Below are 9,507 nucleotides of genomic sequence, written 5' to 3'. Positions count from 1 at the left end.
TCCCACCCCCCATCTCCTCCACGCAGAAGCCGAAGGTGAGCCCTTTCTGCACAAAACCAGCAATTGTAAATACTTTTTAAAAATGTACAAAACTTAAAAACAAAAGTTTTAGAAAAAAGACAAAAAAAAAAGAGCGAGAGAGCGAGCGTGTGCAAGAGGTTGCGAGCAGGGCCTCCAGGTGTCCAGAGTCCCTGCAAGTATGCACTGAGAAATTTATCTACAGGTCGTTTGACAAAAATGAACAATATCCTATTTATTGTATATACTGTTTTATTATAAATCGTGGATTGTATATTGCATTCTGTAAACCTGCTGTGGTCCCGTGGTGTGCAAATTCGCATGGTGGGGGGGAGGGTGAATCTCTTGCGGGAGCTCTTTTTTTTTTTTTCTTCCTTATTTTTCACTCTTTTGGGTTTCTCTTCTGTTGTTGTTGTTGTTTTCTGTTGGCAGGACACACCCAAAGATCCAAGTTTGTATTAAAAAGAAATGAAAAAAAGCAAAAAAAAAACAAAAACAAAAAACCTTGTGTCTTGTGAAAGGGGGGGAGGGAGGGCGGAGTGGAAGAGACACAGCTGGAGTTTGTCTCCAGCCACTGGCCTACGTGTGTCCTCTACCTTTAACTTCTCGCTTCTACCCGAATTGTAGGTCATCTTTAAATCCAGAACTTCCGCAGGCCTCTGTCCTCCACCCCCCTAGGCCCTGGACCTTTCCTGCTCTGCACTCCTTTTTTTTTTAGGGAAGGATTTACAGGGTGTTTCAGGGTCTCACTACTAGATCAGGCTCATAGTGATCCACCTGTTTACAGCCTCCCAAGAACTGGGATTACAGGCACACACCACAATGCCTAGTCTCAACTGCCATCTTGGTGCACCCCAGGGGCAGAGCAGGCCTAATCTCTATCTAGCACTACCTAGCCCCTCACCCACACCTACTGCCCCAGGTTGAAGCATTCTGCCTCCTGGCCTTCATTCTGCCTCAGTCCCAGAGCTCCCTGACTCCTGAGACCCCTTATTCTATCCCGAGCCCTAGAGTTCCCTTTTTCTAGACCCTTTATGTTCTACAACCCAGTTTCCTCTTCCTGAGAGGGCCCTACTATGACTTGGTTCTTCAGGATTCCTCTATTCCATTCCAGGCTCCAGGACTCTATCCCTACCTAGTTCTTTTGTTCTGTGTCTCCCTGGCCTTTAAGCACCGCAGTTCTATCCTAGTTTATGGACACCTATCTGAGACACTCATTCCTGAATCAGAGAACCTATGTGCTAATCCACTAGACCCCCACTACTGGAGTATTCTTTGCTGTGTGCTCCCCATTTGCCCCAGGTCCCAGATCTCATCTACCTCCAGGCACCCCCATTTGATCCAAACACAGCTGTACCTATTTATGTAGAACCCAAGCTAAGGCCAGGCTGGCTAGTCACCTGATGTTTCTCTGCTTTCCCCGTTCCATTCTAAATCCCAATCCTGGGACTGTGTCCCCTTTCAACTTTGGTAAACTGAAAAAGGAGTATTTCTAACCCAGGCCCTCTTCTGATAGGCCTGGAAGAGCTGAGCTATTTTCCATTGCCTGTCATTGGGAGCTCTGGACTGTTCTTTCCTGAACAATGCCCCTTTTGGCTCCTGGTCTTTAGGAGCAGTTTTCCCCATGACTCATCATTTTGTGCTAAAGCTCCTCTTAAGTGTGGTTTTTCCCTGTCCTTCTCCAGTGAAGCTCAGGGAGACACCCAAGGATGGCTCCACATGCCTAATTTCACTGACCCAACCAACAGGGTCCAGGCCTTAGAAGAACTGGAGGAACCCTTGGTCTAAGGGGGAGTTAAACATACCCTCCGTCCTGGGTGCCACTGTCCTGAACTGGGGGACACTTCACCGGTCACAGCCCCAGAAAGCTTGGTCTGTGTGCTGGATATAAAGGTCCATCCACCCACCCAGCCCTCTCCATAGCTCCTGAAGATAAGATGTTGACAGTCTCTTGTGGAGCTAGAAGTGGGGACAGAAACCATAAGGCCCCAGAGGGCCAAGAAGTATGACTTTCCAGAGGAAAAGGCTTTCGAGCCATGTCCAAGAAGCTTAGCAGTGTTAGAGGGTGACAGGAATTGCAGAATCTGTTAACTGGTGTGGTACAGGCCCAGAAGCTGAAGAAGGAAGATTGCTGCAAGGTCAAGCCGGAACTACAGAGTGAGAAACTCTGTCCCAAAAAAAAATGAAGAAAAAAAAGGGGGGGGGGGGGAGATGGCTCAGTGGAATAAGCGCTTCTCTGGCAAGCGCAAAGGCCTGAGTTCAATCCCCGGTTCTGGAAAAAAAAACGAAGAAGTTCAGTTAGATCCGTCTGGAATAAACACTCATTCAGCAACTGTTGAGGCTGGCCAGATGGGGTGGGCTGGGCCGAGTGGGCTTCTGGAGAATCAGGGTTCAGTAAAAGGTGAGTGACTGGGGGCCAGGGAGATAGTTCAGTAGAATAACCCTGGTAAGCACAAGGGCCTGAATTCAATTCCCGGTTCCACAATAAATACATACATACATACATACATACATACATACATACATACATACATAAATAAATAAGGTGAGTGATGGGAGGGGAGAGGCAGTGGGGGATTTCTCAGTGGAAGGGGTTGGGCTTAACACCAGATGCAACTGGATGCAGCTCAAGAAGGAGATGACAGTAGAATAAGCGCTTGCCTGGCAAGCACAAGGTCCTGAGTTCAATCCCCGGTACCGCAAAAAAAAAAGATGAAGAGTAGTTAAGGGTTTTGGTCCCTTTTAGAATTGGAGTGGGGAGGGGCTGGGGAGATGGCTCAGTAGAATAAGTGCTTCTCTGGCAAGCACAAGGACCTGAGTTCAATCCCCAATTCCACAGAAAAAAGAATTAGAGTAGGGAAGGGAGATCCATGAAGGAAATGGGGAGGGGGTGTTGGGGGTTAGATCATAGCACAGAAAGGGGTTTATTTTAAGAAGGGATGAGGATTGACTCCATGGGAAGACAGACTGGAAGGGAGGCTAGGTAAGGACCCCTGATGAAGGGAAGGCTCAGTAGGAAAGTGAGAGGTGAGGTCAAGGAGGCCCTCAGGGTGGAATCTACTGCTTAGTACAAAGTGAAGAGGGCCAGGATCTTTTCTGGAGACCAGTCAGGCCCAACGGCCTAGCCTTCGAGATGGAAGGTTCTGAGTTTTGCTAGGAGGATCTAGAGTCCCTGAAGAAAAGGCCCAGAAGCTGAAGAAGGGAGATTGCTACAAAGCCAAGCCGGAACAAGCCTGCCCAGCTGGGTGGGGCAGGAGTGGGGGTCACCTGTTTTATCTGTTGTTTTCAGGACTGGGGTTCCACCCCAAAACCAGGGTGCCACACCTGAACCCAGAATACATCAAGACTACAAAGCTTCTAGATATTTGGGTTTTGCCACCATACTAAACATTTTCTATGGTGTTTATTCTTCAAAATAAACTTTGAGGGGCCGGGGGGATCACTCAGTGGAATAAAGCGCTTCCCTGGCAAGTACAAGGGCCTGAGTTCAATCCCCGATCCCACCAAAAAAATTAAATAAAATTTAAAAAAAACTTTGAGGCAGAATAAAGATACTTTTGTCATTTGCAGATGAGAAGTTCACAGACATGGAGTCAGTGACTTGGCCAAGGTCACATGAGAAGTGGTGGAAGTTCCCACTAGTTCCTTTTAATTTGTCTCGAAGACTGACTTGTTTGTTTTTCATACCAATTTATTTTCATGCCAATTTAAAGAAAAAACATTCTGCCTAGGACTGAGAGTGTAGCTTAGTGAATGCACAGGTGCTTATACCATGTACAAGGTCCTGGATTCAATCTCTAGCACTAAAAAAAAAAAATATTCTCCATATTCCAGAGATAAATTCTACAATAAAAATGTTTAGGGCTGGGAATGTGTTGCATTGGTAGCGGCCTTGTTTAGTGTGCTTACGTCTGGTGAACAACACACACGGCCAAAGTAATGATAAGAAATACAGTAATAAAATTATATGGCTCTGCATTTCAACTGTTCTAAACACTCCATATATACATTTGTTCTCCACAGCAAATGTCATGAAGCTTCATTGTTAATGATTATTCCCATTTTACAGACTGGAAACTCAGAAAAGTAAGTTGCCAAGATGAGTTGGGAAGTAGTGACAGGAGAGTTCAAAGCAAGCAGTCTGACCTTAATTTACTATAAAAGTTAAAAGTGAAAATAGTCGAGTGAGGTGGCACATTTATGCCTATAACCCCAGCACCTGGGAGGCTGAGGTGGGAGGATTGCTGCAAGTTTGAGGCCAACATGGGCTACAAAGTAAGTTCAAGGCCAGCCTGAACAACAAAGTGACAAAAACAAACAAAAGTGAAAAATCTAAGCAAGGTAATGCTGGCTCATCTGTAGTCCCAGCCACTTGGGAGACTGAGGCACAAATATCACAGGAGTTCAAGACCACCCTGAACCACCTAGCAAGACCTAGCACCAAAACCAAAAAAAGGTGAAAACCTATCCATTGTACCCCAACCCATAGTAACAAGCTGTGTCCACTTAGTCTATTCACTTTAGTGGTTCTCAGTGGTCACTGGAGGGGCTGGGGAGTTAGCTCAGTAGAATAAGCACTTGCCTGGCAAGTGCAAGGGCCTGAGTTCAATCTCCGGTTCCAAAAAAAAAAAAAAAAAAAAAAAATCAGTGGTCACTGTAGAGAAGAATCACCTGAAGAACTTCAGAATCCTGACACCCAGGTCTTAACCCTGAAAGGTTCTGGTTTTATTGTCTGGGTTTGGGACTAGGTGTGAGGAGTGGAGGTGAGGGTGGGGGACTGTAAAACTATTCATATGATTCTAATGTGTAGCCAAAGTTGAGAAGCTCTATCTAATCTATTATGCTAAGTGTGGTAGCCATGAATGTTCTTTACTGAGGGCCACTGAGTTACTGTGGACTCTCTGAGTGACTGCTACAGATGCTGTGTGAACATTCAGTAGATATTTCTCAAGTACCTACAGGTTTTAGACACTGGTCCAGGCACTTGGGATACAACAGCAAACAAGACAGTACATTAGTCTGATGGCACTGACAAACTGGGACATGCCCTTCTCTGTGAGTGGCAGGGGTTTGGAATTCCCTGGTGATTGCTGAGGAGTGGCTGACTGGCAGATCTTAGAATAAGAAAGACTTGCGTGCATGGCTGTGTACCTGTTGGATCTTCCTGGCCCTGTGTCCAGATATGATTGAGAGAGAGGCCCAGGGCTTGTTTTGGGGCTTGAATGAGTATGGCTGACTATGTGATGTATGTGTAAAGGTGTGCATGACCCCCAGCCTGAGAATGTGTGGGCAGTGGTGGTGGGGAGGAGGGATGCTGTTTACAAAGTAAACACCTGCTCACACCACACAGATGCAGCACATACAGGCAGACAGCTGCAAGGAAGACGCTGGGTTCCAGTCTTGGGGCCAGGAGAATGCTGCCTTGGGTATGTGGGGGAGGCACAGCTGGGGCTGGAAACTCAAGAGTGGGAGGGAGGGAGGGAGGAAGGAAGGGAAGCTGGAGAGCCACATCCTTGATCTTTGCTCTGTTTCAGCAGTTCCGGACATGGTGCTCTGGGTCTCTCTGTGACTCTTGGTGTCCCTCTCTCTAATGTCTGGATCTTTGTTTCTCTTCTGAGTCTTGGCTTGTGTAGCTGATCACATGACACTAGGTCTCCACCTCTCCAGTCTACTTGGCTGTGTGTCCCCTCTATGTCTCTTGTCTCTGCCTCCATGTCTGCCTCTGTCTCCATGCCCTTCCTTGTCCTTGCTGGGTGGGGGGAGGGGCCCAGGGCTTAGGAGCAGGTGTGGGCTCACTCAGGCAGCAGGGAGTGAAGCTGAAGAGGGCAAAGAGCCAGCAGCCCCTGGACACGGCCACACTCCAAGACACGCGCTCAGGTTGCTCACAGGAACCCACAATGACATATGAGCAAAGCTGGGGTCCAGAGGACATTCATAGGGACATACACACAGGTACAAAACTGCACACACAGCCACACCCAGAGACACAAAGGCACCAGATACAGAGGGTCACTTGCAGATATCAGTGGCTCACACAAACAAAGACACATGCTTAACACAAAGGCACACATAACAAACATTCATCCAGACATGGAGATATACATCCAGGACATTTCTCCAGAGGAAAAGTCAAAGCCAGGGACACATACTTCAGGGACTGAAGATACATACAGGCACACAGACACAAAAGACAGCAGGTAAAACCGCAAACTGGAACGCACATATGCAGAGACACAGGTACCCTCTCAGTGCACCTTGGCAAAAACACTTAGAGCCATGCACATTTAGGGATAAGGAGGCACATGAGCACAGACAATCATGAACCCTCAAGGACAATCTGAGACCGAGGCACAACAGAAACACCTAGGGACCCAGGAGGGACACACCCAGGCACAGGCTGAACAGCTTCAGTAACACACCCTCCCTCAGGGCTCCCTCTGGAGCACCTGGGGACACGCCCATAGGTGACGAACAGGGGCGGTGGGCCCCAGTGCACCTGGCGCCCTCGGCACGCCCCCAGGCGGCCCGGGTGTGCGTGCCCGTGCGTGCGTGGCCTCCCGTGCGTGCCCGCCACCTGTGGGAGGCGAGGTGCGCACTGCGCCCAGGGCTGCCCAGCCAGCGCGGTGCGGGGGGAGCCGTTGCCATGGAGCGCGGAGCAAGGCCGCATACTAATGGGCAGCTGTGGACGCTGCCCCCACAGCTGCCCCCCACCGGCAGCTCTCTCCTCCCACTCCTACCTCCAGCGCCCACCAAGTCGGCCCACCCTGGCCCACACACCCTATATGGGGCCAGGACCTCCCCTCAAGCCCAGAAAGGCCCAGCAGCCGGGCAAAAGGTGGTGGGGGGAGACCGCTATGGGCAACCTGGCCTGGGCACAGGCACCAAGCAGGCATGGCATCTGGGAGCGCAGGTGCTGCCTTAAAAAGAGGGAAGGCCGTCCTGGAAAAGAGCACTGGGCAGGGGAAATAAAGTGGAACTTAACCCTGGGTTGCCACAGGGCTCTCCAGCCTGTCCTCCCCAGGTTTAGCTGGAAGGGGACTTCTTGACCAGTTGCTGATACAGCCGCACCCTACTCTTGGCAGCTCTCTAGGCCTGGTTTGACTGGGGGGGTGGGGAGGACAATCACCACACCTCCACACTGCAGTCCTACCCCTAATCTGGGAAGGTGGGAGCAAAGAGAAGGACTAGGCGAGGAGGTGGTGGCACCAGAAGGGTTAACACCTTCCCATACCTTGATCCCAGTCCCAGAGCTGCCCTGACCCCCTACCCCCTCAGCCCCACTGTGTTAATTGGCATGGAGGGACCCTAGCTCGAGGGGGCAGCCAGCGGAGTGTTTCCAGGTAGAGGCAGTGGGAGGGGGCCCTAATGGGGGGGAGCCAGGCGGTTGCCTAGCAACCCCACAGCTGTCTGTTGACCTAGAAGAAGCTGCGCTGTCTTGACACAGCTGGTGTTTACATGTAACCGAGGCTGTGGCTTAGCGCATGCTTGGAGGAAAGCTGAGGCAGAGCCCTCGTGGCAGTCTGGCTCTGGCCCTGGCGGTCGTGAGCTTCATGTCTGCCTGCCCTTGTTGCTTCCACTCCTACCTCAAATCTAATGGAGACAGAGTGGGAGAGAGATCTCAGGACCAGAGGCTTTTGGACCAGGGAAAGTACACACAGACACACACACACACACACACACACACACACACACACACGAAGGCTTTCGACTATGGAACGGTGGAAGGCAAGAAATGGAGAGGAGGACTCAGATGCCAACCCGCACAGAGAACACCAGCATCCACAGAGACACGGGGATGTACAAACCCACAAAATCAAGTGACAGAGGCTCACACATAGATAGACATACTGACACACAAACACACAGACACACGGTCACCAAATGACTGAAGCCCTTCCATACAGATATGTTGATGCAGAAGACAAACGGGCGCTGACCATCTGACACTCGAACACACTGATGTGGAAACCGTCACTTTTACCATCAGCGACCCTTTCGTGTGCATGGCTCTTCCTGCTAGTGTTTGCAGGCCTCTGTGATGAAAGGCAGACACCCACATGCAGTCACCCACTTGCATACACGAGAATACAGAGAAACATGCAACTCACCAAACTTTCACTTACCGCCCACAGTGCCCAAGGTAGGCAATGGTTGACTCTGGGGACAGGCAGAGACACACCCAGAAGCCCAGAAGCCCCACATGTGAAGATAAACTAGTTCCCAAAGGATCGCAGGCCCTGACAAGCCCCACCTGCACCCACATAAGTACCTGTAGCACAAACACGTGCCAGCCTAGGGTATGATGTACACACAGGTGAGGGTCTTCCTTGCCCACAAGCTCTGAGGAGCAGCAGATCTGCCCTTGGATCAGAGGGTTCTAGTCATCCCAGGAGCAGGGTTAGATGAATCCACAAATGGCCCAGGTACAACCCTAACCTAAAACCTTCAGAAGGAGATAGCTTTGTCAGGTTTCCTAGGAGGCCCTGTCTAAATGGGGAGACACAGTCCTGTGCACTGGAGTCCCTTGGCTGACAGAGGAGGAACCAGGAACCCCCCCGGGCTGATGGAGATCGGGTAGCTCTGGACACCACAAACAGGTAGAGACACAGCAACATTTGGCCATTCCGAGGTGGTTCTTGAATTCTCACCTAAGAGGTGAGCATGGGGCCTGGCTTTAGAGGCCAAGAGGAAAGGGGGTGTATAGTGAGAAGGGCCTCCTTTCCTTCCACGTACCCTGCCCCCCTACCCAGCAGTTCCTCCTTCCCGCAAGGCCCAAGGGGCCGGCTGGGGCCCCATAGTCCCATCAGCCCAAGCAGTGAGCAGAAGGAGGAGAGTGGATATTTTTAGCTTCTCTGCCACTGACATTTCGCAGCAGGCGACCTGGGGTGAAGCTGAGTAAGTGCTGAAGGCTAGGAGAAGCCGACAGCGCCTTCCTGCCCCCATGCACATGAACACAACTGTGCACGCACACAGCTACGTCCCCCCACACTGGCAATGCTCACATGGGTGGCACTACTGCAGGTACCCAGATGCACACCTAGACACACAGGTGTGCCTGCGCACATGCTTGGTTCACATGCCAATCATGCCAGAAGCTTCACACAGCTAGACACTCCAAAAATAGTCCATTTACACACACACACACACACACACACACACACACACACTCTCTCTCTCTCTCTCCCTACTCATACATACAACCAGTTTTCCACACCTAACCAAGCATGCACACACTTGTTTACATTCATTCAAGAAATATTTTTTTTTTTTACTCACATTAAATATTGAGCACTATTCTAAATACCAGGGAACGAAAGTGGTGAAAATTGGGCTGGCTCAAATAGCTCAGTGGATTAAAGTGCCTGCAAGCAAGTGCAGGGGCCACAGGGGCCAGGGGTTCCATCCCTAGGCCTGTTGTGCTGGCCCTGCCCCTGGGGCATGCTGAGATGGCAATTGAGACTGAGCATGGTGGTGCATGCCTGTAATCCC

The sequence above is a fragment of the Octodon degus genome, unplaced genomic scaffold (genome assembly GCF_000260255.1).
Source record: "Octodon degus isolate 3935 unplaced genomic scaffold, OctDeg1.0 scaffold00163, whole genome shotgun sequence".
Classification (NCBI taxonomy): Eukaryota; Metazoa; Chordata; class Mammalia; order Rodentia; family Octodontidae; genus Octodon; species Octodon degus.
This window is presented reverse-complemented; position numbering follows the sequence as displayed.